The sequence below is a fragment of the Melopsittacus undulatus genome, chromosome 9 (genome assembly GCF_012275295.1).
Source record: "Melopsittacus undulatus isolate bMelUnd1 chromosome 9, bMelUnd1.mat.Z, whole genome shotgun sequence".
Lineage (NCBI taxonomy): Eukaryota > Metazoa > Chordata > Aves > Psittaciformes > Psittaculidae > Melopsittacus > Melopsittacus undulatus.
The window spans coordinates 1157654-1176558 of record NC_047535.1 but is presented as its reverse complement, the minus strand read 5'-3'; the positions used below and the strand labels follow the sequence as shown (position 1 = coordinate 1176558).

Genomic DNA, 18905 nt, shown 5'->3' with positions numbered 1-18905 from the left:
GCCAAGGGGAATGGCTTGAACCTGCCCAAGAGAGGGGAGACTGAGCTGAGCTCTGAGGCAGAAGCTCTTCCCTGTGAGGGTGCTGAGGCGCTGGCACAGGGTGCCCAGAGAAGCTGTGGCTGCCCCATCCCTGGCAGTGCTCAAGGCCAGGTTGGACACAGGGGCTTGGAGCAGCTGCTCCAGTGGAAGGGGTCCCTGGGTTGGGGCTGGATGAGCTTTAAGGTCTCTTCCAACCCAAACCATCCCATGATCACTTTAGCTCTGTGCTTCAGACCTAACGTGTCAGATGTTCCTTTTTTACAATATTACCATTTTGTGATGTTTTTCCTTTTTTTTTTCCCCTTAATGCTAAAATTCTGATGCTTCCAAAGCCAATTTGTGGAATCAGCACTTATAATTGGGAAGTATTTCCTTGTGCCAGTAACCCTTGTGCAACTTCAGCTTTCCTGCAGCCTCACTGGATTTTCACCTCACATTACTGGAATGAAATGGGAATTTGCTTCCTCTCAGCACTCACTGCTTTGCTTGACTCCCCCTTGCCCCTGTGCTCCAGAATCACAGCTCTTGCTTCTGTTTCTTCCCCTCTTTTCCTCTTGGCATCCTTTTTGCTTCCTGCTCCTTGTTGGTGTCTTTTCAGCGCTGGAAGGTGGCACCTCCTCTGTGTGTGAGAAGTGGGTTGTTGGCTTCACCATCCCTCTCACTGCTGATCTTGGTGCCAACTGAGCCACAGGTGAGCCTCAGCTCTTGCCTTGAGTGTGAGTGGAGCATGGCTCAAACCTGGGGCAGCACAGACAGACTTTGTAGTGCTCTAGGTAATGTTTAACCAGGTTTACCTGATAACCTTCAGAGCTCCTGCTAAATGTCAATAGTGAATTGGAAACACTGGAGGTGACAGAGGAATGCATGGCAATGAGATCCTTCTGAAGCAAACTGGCTGCTCATTCCAAAGGCAATGAGCTTTAAATTAGTGGCTCATCTCAGGTATGGCACCTTTTGGTTGCTCCTCATCTGTGTTGCTTGTGTTAGGAGTTAAAGATCAGCCTCTGTCCCCTGCTATGGGAGCCACTTGGCTGGTGTCACTGTGTAACATCTGATTTACAGGCTTTAGATAACAGGTAGCTTGCTGATCACAGAATGGATTGGCTTGGCCACGGGTTCAGGAGCTGGGGTTGGTTGTTGGCCATAGTCACACTGTTGGAAATGGAGATGTTCAGGGAATCCCTGTGTTGTTCCCATGCAGTGACTCCGGGATAGAGACTTTGGAGCATTAACTCTTGGCTCTTTCAGGAATGATGCTCTCCCTGTTTCATGATAATGAAATCCTTAATCCAGTAGTACCAGAAGCAGCTGTAGGTGTAAGCACAGCCAGGTTAGCCCCTCAAACACCCAACCCACTTAGGCTTGAGCTTCAGAATGTTTAGGGCTAATGCACAGACCCATGAAAAGGCCATGGAAGGACAGAGCTGAAGTGGCTGAGCGTGAAATGAGCTTGGCTTGCTGCTGGCAGAGCACTTGATCTCATGTGTGTGGTGGGGAGCAGGAAGGTTAACGCTTGGTTTAGCTTCTCAAGTGGCTTCAGTCCTCTTCTTGCCATGAAAAACAAAGCCTATTCCAGAGTATTGGAGCTTTCCCTGTGTCCCTGGTGGGGTGGTTGTGAGCTGGGCTCAGGCTGTGTTCTGGACAGAAGCCCTCAGAAGAGGCCGGTTTGAAAGGAGCATCCCTGGGCTGCTCTAACAGGGAAATGGGGCTGTTTGTGTGTTTCCTTTCCTCTTTTTAATTGTATTAAGTTATGCAGGAAATTCCAGATGGTTCCGGCACAGAAGCTGTTTATGAGGAGCAATGGGAGCCGGTGAGGCCATGGGGCTGCCCTCGGAGGTGAGGAATCGGGATCTGTGTTTGAGCTTTGCAGATACCAAAGGTTGAGCTCGACTTCAGTGTGTCTGGTGCTTGGGAAGGCAGCTCCGTGCCTCTTAAGCTCTGGTTTCCGTGTCACAAGTGATCATTTCCCTGTTCCTTCCGGGGTCTGGTTTTCCTGAAGAACTGTTGCTGATGGTTTCATTCCCTTGGGGAAAAAAGGGAGTTTAAATCTGAACAGAACGAGCTTATTTTCCCCATTGTTCTGTTTAAGGAATGTTTGAATTTCCCATTTAAATCTTCTCACCAATACCAACAGATCCCAAGTATTTCCTGGGGGGAAAAAAACCACTTGAGGAAATAGGAATTTGGTTGTATTGCTCACTTGGAATGGGTGAACACCAACCTGCTCCAGTGGAAGGTGTCCCTGCCTGTGACAGGGCATTGGAACTGGATGAGCTTTAAGATCCCTTCCAACCCAAACCATTCCATGCTTTATTCATGGACGTGAAGCTGACCACAGAAAGCTGCTGTGATGTTGTCTGTGAGCAGATTTCATCAAGTTCTTGAGCAAAACTAAGGCTGTGTTAACCACTCCGTGCATCTCGGGGATAATCGGCTCTTGTCATCTCTGCTGTTTAATATAGGCTTTCTTAAAACCCCTAAGGAGCTTTCGTCTCCTTGTAGGGCTTTCAGATGCTTCTCTTCCTAATGATAAATGTCACCAAATGAGATCAGAGCATCTTCTGGGGGAAGGGAGAGGTCGTTTCCTCAGTGTGGTTTGGGCTTGGGGGGTTTTGTTTCAATACATCCGCATGTGGCTGCGAAACCAGAACAGATCCCATATCTCATGGTGCAGAGAAGGGGAGCGTTGGGTGATGTGTGCCTGCTGCTGGGCCCCTCTGGGTGTCCTCAAAGGGAATATGCACGTGCAGGAAGGGATTCTCCAGGGCTCGAAGGGTTTTCTGCTGGTTGAAGATACAAGGAATGAGGCAAGGAAGATGCTGAGTGCGTTGTAGCTGTTGGGGTGGATTTTTAATTGCTGCTTAAATAGCTGTGCACCTCTGCTTCATTTCATAATAGGTTTAGGGTGCTTCCCCCCTTGTCTATGGGGCAAATCCACACTGGAGAAGGTGGCTTTGGAGCAGGCTCCATCCGAAGCCAGTCCCACAGCCGTGGTGCTGGGGATGCACACACTGGGTGCTGACAGCCGCCTGCCTCCGCCTGTCAGTGGGATTTGCTCTAATTCATGCACTGAGTCCTCTTCCAGAAGAACCTGAATTCCCAGGAAGTGAAGCTGTCAGAGGAGCTGTGGCTTTTGGGTGGGCGGCAGGAAGAGCTGCATCCTGCTCAGCCATATGGTGCTGGTGACTTCAAGGCAGCAGGGGTTTAGGATTAAAATAGGGTGAGGATTCAGTCACCCCTAAGCTCAGGCAGAGCAGGACCCCAGCACTCGCTCTGTGGGGCTACAGATGGATCTCTGCTGTTCAGCTTCCAAAATGCTTCCGGATGCCTGTGGGCTCACAAGCACCAGGATGTTCCCCATCCCGAGCACGCTGCCTTTGGTCCCCAAAGTGAGGGAGCTCCCTGTGACCTGCTCTTGGGCTTCTCTTCCAGCCCCTCTGCTTGGAAGCCTGTCCTGAGCTTCATGGAGGATGTGGAGCTGCTGGAGCGGAGCCCAGAGGAGGCCATAGAGCATCCCTGCTCTGGAGCCAGGCTGAGAGAGCTGGGCTGGGGCAGCCTGGACAAGAGAAGGCTCCTGAAGGGGAGAGCTGAGAGCAGCTCCAGTGCCTAAAGGGGCTGCAGGAAAGCTGGAGAGGGGCTTGGGACAAGGGATGTAGGGACAGGCCAAGGGGAATGGCTTGAACCTGCCCAAGAGAGGGGAGACTGAGCTGAGCTCTGAGGCAGAAGCTGTTCCCTGTGAGGGTGCTGAGGCGCTGGCACAGGGTGCCCAGAGAAGCTGTGGCTGCCCCATCCCTGGCAGTGCTCAAGGCCAGGTTGGACACAGGGCTTGGAGCAGCTGCTCCAGTGGAAGGGGTTGGAGCTGGAGGAGCTTTAAGGTCCCTTCCAACCCAAACCATTCCATGATTCTATGGGCACATTGCAACCAAGGGATGTAGTGTTCATCTTTCTGAGCTATTTCCAGTGCTTCCCTCAGCAGACAAGAAGCTTTCTGCACATCCCCACTCTGTAGCTGAACCTCTGAGTGCCTCCAGAGCAGAACATCATGCTGTGGATGCCAGGGCCAGCTGGACTGTGGCACTTGGTGCTTGAGGAAGCCTGATGGAGGTAACTGGAAGTGAACTGGGAGGCTTAGCCAGCCCTGCCGTGAGGTTCTGCAGGCAGCTGCCTGTGCTGTGAGATCTCAGCTTGACGTGCAACACCTTCACACTTCCATTGGCACGGTGGTAACTCGGAGCTTGGCTGCTTGTGAATCCTTGGTGGCCAGGCAAAGTAGGTCAGTTATTTTTAAGCATTGGGATTCATTTATAAATGCCATTATTCCTTGTGATAAGGTAGATCTGAGCACTCCAGCCTCTTTGCAATGGGAATCTGGTGCTTCCCAGGAAACAAACTCCTTTCCTAAGGAGAGCCAGGATGGAGGGGAAAGGGTTATTTTTAAGCTTGAAGCTTTGCATGTCTGGGGATTTGTTCTTTGCCATGAAGTGGGTTTAGAACGGAAAAGCTTTGGTGGTGCTCACTGCTTCCAGAGCCCTTGGCAGATGGGTGACTTTGTTTCCAAACATCAAATGCTGGAGCTGTTTAATGCCTGTTCTTAAGCATGAGCAGCACTCGGAGAATGTTCATATGAAGCCTGCTGGGAATTAGACTTGTAAAAGAACTCTTTCTATTCTGTTATCAGGGAAAGTGGTGAATTATGGAGAACTTAATGCAACACTTGGATTCCTTTGCTTAATATACTAAGTAAGATCGCAGGGGGAAAAAGAAAGGAGCTATGCTCACGTTTAACTCTGTGGTTAAGTGTGAGGTGTGTATTTGCTTTGCTTCCCTGTGATGGGGCAATAGCTTTATAGCAAAATGAGCTGCTCAAGCACAGTTTTAACCTGCAGTATCAAACCCCTTGAATGCTGGTTGGAAAGAGGAGAAGCACCTTGCTGAGAGGTGAGAATGGATGGATAGAGGGGAGAAAAAGGTGTGCTTTTGGGCTTCGTGTCTGCCAGATGCTTTCCTCAATAGGGACAGGTCTTACTTCCACTGGGTGTTTCATAGAGGGCTTTTTTATCACTCCAGGAGTAGTTTATTACTGCTCTGGACAGGAGTTTATGTATCCCTATTGGTGTAAAGCAGATAAAGTCACTCACAATGCACATCTAGTGCTTATATTTGATCTTTGAAGGCCAGGTTGGACACAGGGGCTTGGAGCAGCTGCTCTAGTAGAAGGTGTCCATGCCCATGACAGGGGGTTGGAGCTGGATGAGCTTTAAGGTCCCTTCAATCCAAACCAATCTGGGATCTTCAGACTACTTTTAGAAGCAAACATCTGGTGCCTTATATTTACCAAAGAATTACACATAGAGAAGGTGAATTTGGGTCGCAGAGCTGAGGATGTTTCGCTCTAGAGAAAGGATTTTGCACAGTCCTTTCCTCGGAAAGGCAAATCCTGGCATCGGGGTTCATGAACAGTGAAGTATTCCTGGTATTTGTGCACTGTAGAATTTATAGAGTAATAGAGATGCAAATGGGCTGCACATCACTGCAGGCTCCATAGCAATGCGGATTGCGAGGTGTTCTTTAACTGTATGCCACACTTGGCTTTCATGCAGGAGTGAGATGTGAGATTCATCAGGTTCTCCCCTTTTTAAGGCTGTCATTCTCAAGTCTCTAAATGCTTCTTAGTTTTGCACTATTTTATAGTATTGGTGGCTTGGGGAAAACAAAATCTTTCGGATCCTTTGCAGAACCATCCCATTCTGATGGCTGGTTTGGGGTTGGAAGGCTGAAGATGCTGCTGGGTTTCTCCAACACTTGACTGCTTGCCTTGTGTCTTTACCAGCCTCAGGGGTCAGGAGCTGGAGCTGCCTGGGAAACCTCACTCTTCAAGCCCTGGCACAGGCAGGTTTGCTCTCTTGTTTGCTAAGGGTGTAGTGGCTGCAGGATGGAGCCATTGGGATGGAGCAGTCACATACAGGACTTGGGTTTGCAGGCTTAGCAATGGCACGTTCTGGTTCTGCCTTAAAACCCACTTGTGTGAGCCTAAAAACCCAGGAGCAGCTCCCAGTGCCTAAAGGGAATTTCAGGTTTGGCTGCTGTGAAGTTGTCTACTTTTCCAAGAGGATTTAAGCTTTCCTTGCGGGATGCTGCAGTGTAGAATGTACCTAACGGGAGGCTTGCCTTGTGGCATGCTCCTCCTTTAACAGCCCTGGGACTGATAGCAATGCACATTTCCCCTTAAACCATTCCCAAAGGGAAAGGGTTCCCTGGGGTTCTTCTTCTCTGGGCTTTGCCATCAGAGCAAACCCACCTGTGTCCAGCACATGGGATCACAGAGACCCATCCAAACGGGAGCTGGCAGTGGCTGTGGCATGGAAATCAGACCATGGATCAAACGTGTTGCCTTTGTGACTGCTTGAGGACTAAAAGGCACAATTCCCGATCCATGGAAGCATTGGCAGAGCCATCCTCATGTCCTGCACACAGTGGGTTTGTTCTCTCTTGGCTTCCGAGTGCCCTCTGCTGGTATTTGCTCCTCTGCTTCCAGGGAGCACATCCTGCATGGTGTTTGCTGTCGTTTCTGCATCCTGCAAACCCCTTTCCCTTGGTATCCAAGTACAGTTTGGTCCCCTTGGTATCCAGGTGTGTTCAGCCTCCTGCTGTTTGTCATCATTTCTCTTGGGATGTGCTTTAAAACGTTCTTATTCCACTGTTCTGCATTGCACACTTGAAGTTAGTCTGGATGGGGAGCCCCTGGCTTCCTGATCTCCCATACTGGGCTGCATGGATGAGGCTCACAAGCCTAGCGAGGGGGGCAAACAAGATGCCAATGAAACCATGCTTGGCTTTGGTGGCCAGAGGCAGGCAGGTCCTTTGGGTTGGAGACAGTTCTGGGCTGAAATAACTCAGTTTCAGCATTATAATGTTATGTTTTTGCACCCACCCTTTAGAACAAAGTGATCAGTATTAAACTGAGCCCTGGCTTTAGTCTAAATAACCACTTTAACCCAGCTGTACTGGGACTGAGCACTGGAATGGCAGCACTTGGAATGGTTTTACTGCCTCCGTGGCTCAGACTGAGGGACTTGTTAGTCAGGTTTAACCTCGTGAGCTTGAGTCAGGCTGGTTCCTCTTTCTATGGGCCCGGAATTGCTCCTCTCACTGGAAACATTGCTGGGTAAAGGTGAACACTGTTTAAATAGGCAAAAACCAGGCTGGAACCCAAACCAGCTCCTGATCTGAGCATTGATGGGTTTCATATCTGTATTTTGGGGAGGAAGTGGTGCTGCCACTGGAATGACTATTGATTTAAAGGAAAGCACATTGTTGGGGGGTTCTGGTTCAGTATTAGTGCAGCTCTGTTGTGGGTGGGTTCAGGCAATTATGAATCCATGAATATTGATGCTGTCTTCCCACTGAGCAGTTAATTGGGTGCTATCACTTTAAGCACCTTATTGAAATGGAAAAGCACTCTTAATAAGTGACAAATGTCATTGGGAAGCTCTGTGTGTTGGGTGCATGGTGTTGGGGTGCCTGCATCTCTTCCTCTGTGCCCTCCATCCAAGCAGTGGGATGCGTGATGATACAAACCCTTTGCTGGCCTTTGGCATCTCAGCTGAGACATCAGGTTCCTGCTTCCCTGTTGCTCTTCTGAGTGTCCGTACCCCCATCCTGCACAGCTGGGAAGGGAGAAACGCAGGGTTATGGAGAAGACATCTGTATCCCAATGGATGGGCACGGTTCAGAGGAGCTGCATTGATAACAGGCACTGTATGAGAGCAGAAACCCAGAGCTGGGGGGTTTATGGCCGTGTCAGATGCTTGATGTGAACTGTGTAACTTGAACCTGTCACATTCCTGACTCGGATGGGAACATGCTAAAGCAGCTCCGAGGAGGAATGGTGCCTGTGGCTCAGTGTCAAGCGTGCAGCAGCTGGGAGCACAGATTTCTTCTCTCTTAATCTTGGGCTTTAGAAACAACGACTTCTGGTTTATGGATCCCCCAAGTGAAAGAGGAGGTCTTGCTGCTTAATAGAAACAGGGTGAAATCCTCCTGCCTGGGCATGAAGAGAAAACATTACTTTTGTGGATTCGTGAGAGAAATGGGAACAAAATCAGTCCAGGTGGTTTTGGACCATCTCTTTAGGCTGTATCCTGAAAGCCTTAGGGTAAGATCACAGAATCTCATAGAATGGTTTGAGTTGAATGGACAAAGCTGATCCAGTGCCAACCCCCTGCCATGGGCAGGGACCCCTTCCACTGGAGCAGCTGCTCCAAGCCCCTGTGTCCAACCTGGCCTTGAGCACTGCCAGGGATGGGGCAGCCACAGCTTCTATGGGCACCCTGTGCCAAAACCCATGCTCTTGGCTGTTGTGTCACGTTGAAGCCAGCACGTGCCCCTGTCACACTGTGTTCAAGCACAGCAGGCTGTGAACACGTTATCTGTTTGCTTGCAGGTTGCAAGCAAAGGGTTTTAATCACCCGGTTCCATGTATCTGTGACTCACCAAACTGCTGGAATCACTGTAATTCCAGGAATATACCAAAAGGGATCCAAAGCTTCGTTCCAGTGCTGAAGATGAGCTTGGAGAAGTGAAGTACTGAGTGGAGTGAGTCTATAATGCGCAGCAGATGGCTTGGACCAGCGAGCAAAAGCCGGTCTCTGCTGATGCTGAAACCTCTCATTTCATGCATATATTCATAAAAGCTGTTGATAAATGTACATGAGGTTTGCCCTCAACTGCTTTTCTGCCCAGATTCCTTCTGGGCATCGTGCTGCTGCTTCCACCCTGGCTTTGGGCTCCTCTGAGCACCAAAGAGATGCTCTCCATCCCTCAGGGCTGCATTAAGCATTGCCTTCTGCTCTGTTTCTGTCCTCTCACCCTCTGCTTCCTGCAATCCTGGTGCTGCTGGCTGGGAATCTGACTGCATCAGGATCCGAATCCCTCTTCTGGAGGTATCCCAAAGGATTTCTTCGCTGCTGGAGCAATGCCCTGGTCTAGCCCCCAGTGCAAGCTGTTTGCAGGAGCTGCCTCTCGCCTTGTGAGAGGGAAGCAGGGGGGAAGACACCTGCTTGGCTGCTCCGTGCACAGCCCCAGGCAATCTCTTGGGTTTATTTCCAGGCTCTGCAGCTGCTCTTCCCGCAAGCCAGCAGCAGGCAGATCCCTAACGTGGCCAGATTGGCTCTGTCCAAGCTGTTGCAGGGATGCTTATTCACAGAGGGGGCTCAGGGGAGAGCTCGTAACGGTCTTACAGTACTTAAAGGGGCTGCAGGAAACCTGGAGAGGGGCTTGGGACAAGGGATGTAGGGACAGGCCAAGGGGAATGGCTTGAACCTGCCTGAGGGGAGACTGAGCTGAGCTCTGAGGCAGAAGCTGTTCCCTGGGAGGGTGCTGAGGCGCTGGCACAGGGTGCCCAGAGAAGCTGTGGCTGCCCCATCCCTGGCAGTGCTCAAGGCCAGGTTGGACACAGGGCTTGGAGCAGCTGCTCCAGTGGAAGGGGTTGGACCTGGAGCAGCTTTAAGGTCCCTTCCAACCCAACCCAGGCTGGGATTCTGTGATCCTCTGTTCACCTGAACCAAACCAGCCCTGTCCTCCCTGTGTGGGGACAGCAGGGAGCAAGGGACCCTTTGCCCAGCCCCAGTGTCCACATCAGCAGTCAACAGCACTGCAGTGGTGCTGTGTATGGGCTGTCTGCCCATGGTGCAGAATGGGGCAGTTCCTGTCAGCCCTTCAAGAACAAACATCAATCTCTTGGAGGAGCCGAGTGAAGGAAGAGCATTCGGATGGATGCTCTGTGACCATACATGTGATGCATGGAGTGGTTCCCATCATCTGCATCCTGGCTGGAAGGGACCCACGCGGTGCTTTGTTGGGTTTGGGCTTTGTTTGCTTCAGCTGGTTAGGGAAAAACATGCCAAGGAACTGAGTATTTCTGTTGTAAAGATGTGTTTGAGGCCCTCTCCTTCTTTATTTCCTAAAGAGGATGCAGGAAGACAAGCTGACAGTTTAATGGTGCGTGATGCGCTAATAAAACCGTCCGTGCTTGTGTTTAAGCCTTTAAAGGGGAGCGAAGGAACGCGGTAGTTATCAGCATTCCGAAGGCAAGGCACAGGCTTAAACGTATGCAAAGCCTTGGAAAGGGGCTGAAGTGATGCACGGAGTCTTGCAGAAAGCTTCTGACAGGCACATCGCATCTCTGGAAGTGAGGTTTGAGTTATTAGAGCTGCCTTTGTTTATTAAATGGAGCCTCCAGCAAGAGGATTATAGGAAGGAATCACTGCAGGCTCAGCGTTGGGTTGACATGCATCTGAATGGGTGATAACATTTACTTTATGGAGTGAATTCAGATAGGTTTGTGTAAGATCCAGGTGTGTGTTAGGTACCTAAGGAAACAGCCTTCAAGTGCATCAACAAGCCTCCTTTTATGGGTCCGGTTTGCTTTTAGCAGTGGGTAATCCCTTTAAAACAAGGCTTCTTGCAGGCAAACTCCAACAGAAGAGGGTTTGTTTCCTTTTAAATCGGGAATGCCAGGGAAGGATGCAGCGAGCTAATAAGAGAGTAATTATACACACTATTGCTGGCTTGAGGAAGAGCAGAGACCATTAAAATGCCATTTGAGGAGTTAATTATATGGTGTTTCCAGTCGATGCTGGTGTCCTGGTTTCTGCCTAATCGACGTGTGGTGTGTATTTAGGATGTTGTGGTCGTGACATCTAAGTTCTATTTTAAGCAACTTTAGGCCACTGTTATGCAATAGTGCCCAAACCCCATTAATACACACGTTCCAGCCTCCACAGGGCTCGTGCCTGTTGGATTGCATCAGGAAATACACAAAAGCAATAAAAGAGATGGGAAAAACCTTTAGGAAGTACTTTGGGGCAGGCACACATGCTGTAAATAAAGCATTGCAGTGGAATCCAGTTAGTTAAATCTCTCCTGAAGCTCATTTAATAACAGCAGAGCCTCTGCTACCGCTCCGATGGAGGCAGCTGTGATTTGATTCAAGGTTAGGCTTTGACTTGTGTTTTATTGGCTTCTCAGTTCGTACCCCTCCACTTGTGCAGCGTCTCCGGTTGGACTACACCACAGTGTAGCTACAACAGGGATCCTAAGAGCAGGGCTTTACACTTGGGATCCATGGGCAGGGTTTGATGTCGGGATTTGCTCTTCAGCCGGGCAGGATTGTGCTGGTGAGGGCAGATGAGGGCTCCTGTGCTGCCTGGAGGAAGTGACATTTATGTTCTTGATCCTTCAGTGCTTGTGCATGTCAAGAGCTGAGCCTTGAAATCCGGCTGCAGTGCTGTCTTCAGAGCCGACAGGGCTGAGGGAGAGGGGAAGCATCCAACTCCGACGCTGTGCAGACCCTTGAGTACTTCAATTCTCCCTTCTTTTCTCTCCGCATCTTCCCTGTAGGAAATCACAGAGGGAAATCACTTTAACTCACCAACAGATGTGGTTTTGAACTTGAATATTCGGAGATGCGTTAGGATTCAGAGACCTCCCTTTGCTTAAGGTAAGAAAGGAGCAGATTCTCCTGGTTTTCTCCTGGTTTTCTCCGTGTTTTCTCCGTGTTTTCTCCGTGTTTTCTCCGTGTTTTCTCCGTGTTTTCTCCGTGTTTTCTCCGTGTTTTCTCCGTGTTTTCTCCGTGTTTTCTCCTGGTTTTCTCCTTAATAAATTCCCATTTTCAGTTAACTCCAGGGCTGGAGTTTCCTGAATGCCTTTTGCATGTTCAGCCTGCCACCGATGCCTAAATGGTTAATGTTCATCCCATTTAATAACTTGCAGCTGCAGGAGGCATATGGCTGTGTGCTTGTGGGAGGTGTGTGTGAGACCTGGGTCTGGGCTGCTCTGTGCTGGGGCTCCAGGGGTGCATGTGCAGTGCTCGGAGGGGATGAACTGGTGGCTGTGGTGCAGCTGAAGGGGTTTCATGCCTAAAACCTGCTTTTCAGAGGCTTTTTCCCCCTGTTTGGATGGTAAGTGAGCTTGGCAACTTCCGAAGGATGCTGGGGTGGGGGGAGGCTTAAATCACCATAGACTCATCATGGAATCATATCTTAGACTTATGGGCTGGAGGTGGTGAAAATCCCACTTTGGAGAGGTAATAGTTGCATGGATTTCATGAAAGGTGAGACTTGGTGAGCTGGAGTTATGTTACCATGGCATCCCTAAATGACTCCAGTGTGAGTGCCTGGGAAGTATCAATGGTGAATGATCCTGGGGAAGGTGGTGCGTGAGAACAGGCATGCTATTAGCTCAGCTGTTTGTTGGTAGGTGAGAAGTGTGTTAATTACCTGCTTTTGTATGCTGGCTATAATTAGCCATGCTTTAAGCAGGAGCTGGGAGTGCAGAAGAGGCAGGGTTTTTAACCTGTTGGACTCGCATGGAGCCTTTGGGATGCTGTATAAAACACAGGCATTAAACTGAAGCTTGGCTTTCTGGGAGTCTGAATTTCCAAGTGAAGTTTCTCCTCCTGTTAAATGTAGTGATTCTTTGTTCTACTTAACCAGCTCCTTTCCTATCTGTTATCTGTCTCACCCTGCCATATATCAGGGTGCCCATGCCCATGGCAGTTGGAACTGGATGAGCTTTAAGATCCCTTCCAGCCCAACCCAGTGTGGGATTCTCTATCTCACTGTGCTTCAGTTGATTCAAAGGCAGAGATGCCAGAGCTGGAAGGCAGAGGATCTTGCCTGGGTTTTCCGGTGCCTCCTGTGTTACAGCTGGAAGATAAAAGCTCTTTCGGAGCTGCTGCACCAGACAAGTGATTTCAAAGCCTTTCCACATGATGAAAGGCAACTTGAAACTTCTGCCTGGTAATTAATACAGGCTGCTGTGCTGTGCTTAAGCTGAAATGGGGGAGCTCCATTGTTCACGCTCTGGCTGCTGAATCCATCCAGGCTGCTCCTGTGAATGTGCCGGGCTTGATTTGGAGCTGGCTGTACAAACGTCAGGGCTGTGCTGGTGGATGGGATCTGTCATTTCCAGTTACTTAGGGCAGTGGGGCTGTTTAGGGCACAGAATGTTTGAGGTTCTCTCCATGCTTTTGAATGAGCAGCAGGCAGCATCTGTGCGAGCAGGACCCATCCTCACCCAGGAGGAGATGAGTTTTTAAGCGGACAGACCAACTTGGTTTGGAGATGAGGAGGGGAAAAGCATCCATTTTGTGTTCCTGCACCGGGCTTTCTATCCTCTGTGCAGCTGGAATGAAAGCCAAACCCTCTGAATGAATCCCTTGTGGTGCTTTGGGTTTTATCAGTGCTTTAAATGTGCTCTCTTCCCTCACTCGCTGTATTCCTCACATCTACTCGTGAGCTGTTTGCCTTGTCAAGCTCATCATCCTTCACTGACTTTTCCAAGCTTAACTGATGGCAGAATATGGTTTTTATGAACACTGAAGCAATAGAAGCTGAGACAATGCTCCTGTTTAGGGGGGGAATCAAGGTTTGCTGCCAGGCTTTAAATATATATCCTCTTAAAGACGCTTAGCAATCTGCTTATGTGAGCATCAGGAGTCTTCTGTTTAGAGTGGAGTGGGGTTTTGTGATTTCTTTCCTTTAGGATGGAAGTAGTGAAGGGCTGAATGGTGAGGGACAGATGAAACTAAGCCGCAGAAGCACTGATGGCAATCTCCAAAGCTTTAATGTGTGAATGTAGTCTGGGCATTATACATATTTAGAAGCAGTCTAGATTGAATCCTGGAGGAAAAGCAGAGTTATTCATCGACTCCTGCCTTGATCGTGTGCTCCTGGAAGTGATGGATGGTACAAAACAGTGGTTTGAAGGAGATGCTGATACTTATTTTGCTGCTGCTAGAACTGTATCGGATATTAATTGCCCCCAAGTTCAGTATTGGCTTGAAACACCCAGGGGAGGGTGGTGAAGAACGTTGTCTGTGAGATTTCCTTGCTTTCTGAAGCCCTTTTTTTGCTTGCCTTCAAGAATTCATTCCATTTTCCAAGTGTGGCATCGTGCTGTATTGAATACATTTTAAATGACAGTGCATCAGTTAATAGGATGAAGAAGATCCGGGTGGACTGATAATGAATGTGCCAGGGGAAACGGCAGCAGAGGAGCGTTAGACATAGACTGAGCAGTTGATGTTACACAAACAGGGAGTGTTTTAGCATCTGGTACTTTGCTAGCCCAGGCTTGGAGCTTTCTGGAGCCGGTGTCTCTCTTGCAGCGCATCACCTCGACCCTGGCTGGAGCCTCTGGGTGCCCTGCAGTGTAAAGTAATCATTATAGGCATATATAACCCCATTATAATGGGGTTGAAAGAGAATAAAGAGTGAATGCATTGACCCTGTAGGTGAAGAAGGGAGCCTGTAGCATCCTGAAGAAGGTAGGATTAACTTTATTTTCCTGCTTCAGTATTGAACACTTGTCCTATACAAGCATTAGGAGGAGCCTCTGTTCCTGGCAATGGGGGGGTTACAACTTCAAGAAACCTTTACAATATTGATGAAAACAGGATGTTTCGCTGGCCTGTTCACTCCTCTCACTCTCTACTAGCGGTGCCCGGGTACTACAGGCAGGAGCAACTCACTGGTTGCACCCACATGGTCAATACACCTATGTCTTCAACTTCTGCATCAGTCTGTCTTCCGTGCCACAGCTCCAGGTCAATATTGCCTTTCCCAAGCAGCCAAGGGTGTTCTGTGTTATTCTGGAAGGCTGATGCCCTTCTGTGGAGTTTTCTCAGCCTTGTCAATGGCCTCAGTTCATGTTTCCAGAGCTGGCTGTTAAATTAGCTTTTTCCTTCATAATTCTGTGATGCTTTCTTAACTCTACTTGTGCTTCAGTGGGAGCTGTTCAGCTGTAGCAATTAGGATGAAGTCCATCTAGGTTGCTTGCTCTATCATATATTTATGTAACTGGGAGTTGGAACTAGAGGAGGTTTAAGGTCCCTTCCAACTCAAACCATTCCTGATATCAGGGACAGGGGGGATGCTCATCCATCTTCTCTATGGCAAAGTGCTCCTTAAACTCAACCCAAGAAGGAGCACGACTCCCTGGTACTGCAAGGAGACGTTCTTGAGGTGGAGCCTTAGTGCATTTGTTGTATTAGGAGGCTTCCATTAGTGCCAACTAATTACGTGGGCCATGTTGCATTTGAGTTGCAATTACATTGACCGATGTACAGTAATTAGCTTTAATACAAGTTTCCATGTGTAGGGGAGATTTAATTGCTTGCTGGGTTTTGACAAAGATACTGCTGTTTCCCTTAATTGGGTTTCCCTTGTCCTCTGCAAGTGACTCTTGAGGACTCAAAACCACTTGAGTAAGCAGATAGAGCCACCAAGAGTTCTCAGAGATGAATATGGCATTAGCATTCCCTCTGGCAGCTTTGCTAATGGCATTTTGTGCCTCTTGCTCACAAGCAAATGCTTTGTCTTTGCATCCATCTAACAACGTTAAGCCTCACCAGTGCGTTCCTGTGATGCAGCCCTCGCTCTGGCCAAAATAGGCATGCTTTTGGATCACATTTGTTGGTCTGCAGCAACTTACATTAATGGAGGAAGCCTGCTTACGTGTCTTGATGGTTGTAGTTAACAGATCTGAGGTTGGAAGGGACCTTAAAGCTCCTCCAGCTCCAACCCCTTCCACTGGAGCAGCTGCTCCAAGCCCCTGTGTCCAACCTGGCCTTGAGCACTGCCAGGGATGGGGCAGCCACAGCTTCTCTGGGGACCCTGTGCCTCAGCACCCTCATAATAAAGGATTTCTTCCTAATGTCTACTCTAAATCTGCCCTCTTCAAAACCACACAATTTGCATTACTAGTCAATGCTTATAACACATAGACTAGAAATGCTTCTATATGCACAGAATAGAAGTGCTTATCTCTGCACAGAATGCTGACTGCTTACATTTCTGCTTAAAAACGTTTACTTTGAACATTCCTTCTATTACAGTTTTCAGCAGAGCCCCAGTGAATCACTTCACCCTGCCTGCGTGCGCAGCCTCTTGCTGCAGTGCATGCTGCTGAATGGGTTCAGCGTGAGCAGTGCCATCAGCGAAACCATTGTCAGTGCTCATTGCTAACTGGATCTTTGTGTGTTGGCACACACGTGTTGGCAATGCAGTCATCAGTTGCTTAGGATTGAAACCCAGCCACTTGTGAGCCTGTTCTTGCAGTGCTCTGTGTCAGGGCAGCCCTATCGTTAAGAGTACAGACGTTGAAGAGTAACTAAGGTGCAACAACAGAGCCCCAGATATGCCCTAAATAACTTGTTAAGTTTCAGGTCATGCTTTGAAGCGTATTGCTAATAAACCATTTTTACAGTGGCGTGATGACTTCCATCTGTAGAGTGATTTAAGTGTCTTCTTCTTAACAGCTCTTCTGCCCGTAGCAGTGTTATATGGTCAAGATTAATGATGGAGGTACAGCATTGTTGTCAGTCTCAAAGCATTTGTCTTGATGTGTTTTCATTAGATTAATGACCTCATTGCAGGGTAGCCATAACTTGTCTATAAAGCAGTTGTTATGTTTGTGACTAGGTAGATTGATAAAGCTCACCTCTTTGTGGTTGTTCTCCTCCTTTAAGCTCTATCTTCATCATCTTGCAAGCTGGTGAGCAGGGAACCAGGAGAAACCAGCGCTGGCTTTGCTGTGCTTGGTCTCCTCAAGCACTGAAGCTTCCTTCTCTGTGTGGAGTTTTGAGGTTTATGTTCTCCAGAGTATCTCCTAGTGACCTAAGCATCTGCAATTCCTGCTGTTCTGGGATGTAGCAAATAGCACTGGTTGTTCACTGTGAATCAGCAGGATTTAACAGAAAACACTATTATCAGAGGCTTGAACCAAGATATTAAAGTGTTCTATTGCCAGCTTAAGACTGGGAATACAGTCTTTTTCTGAGATCCGTGCAGCAAAGCCAGGTATTTATAATCATGGAAAAATAGGTGGAAGTACAGCAGTGTGGGCTTAGGTGAGGATTTAGGAACTGCTGCTGCAAAATGTGCTTTTTCTTGCTTTAATAATAAAGCTCTTCTAGGAAACCTAAAGAAAAGTATTTCAGATCAGGAGGTAATGTTTGAGTCATCTTCTTCCCTCCTTCCTCCATCAATGAGTTTAGAACTATAGACATCATGGAGAGGAGAGAGAAGGTCGATGCTTGTCACGTAGCTGGGTTGCTCGAGGACCTTCTTTTGTCCCTATTTTCTGTTCAGTTTAAGCACTTGGAACCTTTGTCTTGGCTTTGGAGAATATTCTCTATGTGGTTGTTAAGTTCCTGCCCTGGTGTCTTTAAGACAACGCTTTCCGTCATTGGAAAATGTGTGGGTTTGGAAAACGAGAGCATCGCTTTAGTCATGGACACCTCAGTGGCCACGTGTCGCACTTGGAAGGTGCTGATGTGGAATTGGGTTCCTCTTCAGGAGGATTATGAAAGGGTTTGGGGGTGGTTTTTGCCTTGTTTCTCCCCAGAATAGCTTGATTGCATCTTTCCTGTTTGTTCCTTCTTACCTTGAACCCCCCCCCGGCTCTCAAGCCTGCGGTACCGGTGCTGCCTACTTTAGGGGGGGAGAGAGGGCTTTGGGCTTGTTGAGGTTTCACAGCAGCTTATTTAAACCAGGAGAATCGACCCCTCCTGCTGCAGAACTTGTGTTGGAAAGAACAGGTAAGCCACAAACCACAGCTGCTTTTAGCAGCTGGAATGGATGCATAAAGGAGCGATGATTTAACCTGTTTGGGAGAAGAGGAGGGTATTTCTCTGCCAGGTCTGCACTGCTGTCCCAATGCATTAGATCTGTGTGTGTGAATATGTATTCATACATTATTTATCGACAAGGGAGAGGTTGGGAGTTTGTGGTCCATTAGATTCAGTCTCAGAGTAGCGATCAAAGACCACACATCTATGCCAAATCATTCCCTTTTACCTGAAGCGCCAGGGGAGATGGAGGGAATCGTGGCCTCTTTCTGCAGGAAAACAACTGAATAAGAGAACTGCCTTTCTCCTGCTTGTTATATGGTAATGGCTGCATCTTCACAAGTGGAATTCTATAAGGAGTAGCAGGTAAACCTTGGGATTTACATTGCACAGCTTCTGTGACAATGTACTCTGATGTCTTCAGGACACCAAATGCATCTTTGCTGATTTAACTGGGGCTACTCAAAGTATTTGGTGGGAGTATTGAAGTCTGGGTTCTGTGATGGCTGAGCGTGATCCTGCTCCTGGTGGAAAGGTGTTTTTGGCTGAAGGAAACAGTAGTTTTCTCCCCTATCACTCACCCTATTGTAATATGTGATGTTTTGAAAGCAGAGGAGATTGAACACCAGGCTCCCGGTCCTATGGTGACGTGTGTGCCAGGTGATCACAGTGATGGGTGCAAGGGTTTGGATGGGCAGCCAGGTCCAGCTCAGCTCCTCTGGGATGTTCACAGGCATTTAGGGAAGGGAGTTATTTAGGAGAGTTTTATGGCAGCAGCTGTGTATATGCTGCAAGAGTTTAAATAAGACATGGTTGCTGCAGGGGCATCACAGCATCCTTGAGCTCCAGAGTCCTTAAAGGCTGCATGATGTTTAGTCCATCCTGGCAGCACTGAAGGTATTAAACCCCTCAATCCCAGTGGAACAGCAGCTCCAAGAGCCCCATCCCATGTGGGTTTTAATGTGAAAATCCAACTGGGAGTACTGCTGGAGGGCCTGCAGCTAGAGTTAATCCAATCAGGCTAAGAGCCCATAGAGGAAATGGAAACCATCGTGTAGCCACAAACCAAAATCAGTCTGTGCTTGTGGGGATCGAGGTTATTCTACACACATGAAGTGTCCATTTTCCATGTCTTGTCTATTGGTAGACACTGGGGTTGACTCAGGATTTTTGCATGATCCTGATCCCAAGAAAAGCAGGAAGATTATGTTGTCAAGGAGTTTGGGCTGCAGCT

General features: G+C 48.5%; 1 protein-coding gene across 3 annotated transcripts in view; it reads left to right on the top strand.

The window, feature by feature from the left end:
* The window catches only part of GLCE (glucuronic acid epimerase), a 40498-nt gene that overhangs the window by 3444 nt on the left and 18149 nt on the right, over window positions 1–18905 (top strand). For 2 of the 3 annotated variants that reach the window (XM_034066350.1, XM_034066349.1), the window contains exon 2: window positions 11440–11539. The gene's annotated coding sequence lies outside the window, so the exon portion shown is untranslated. Of the gene's footprint in view, window positions 1–11005; window positions 11033–11439; window positions 11540–18905 lie in introns of those variants that run through there. The other variant, XM_034066351.1, reaches the window with a different exon arrangement.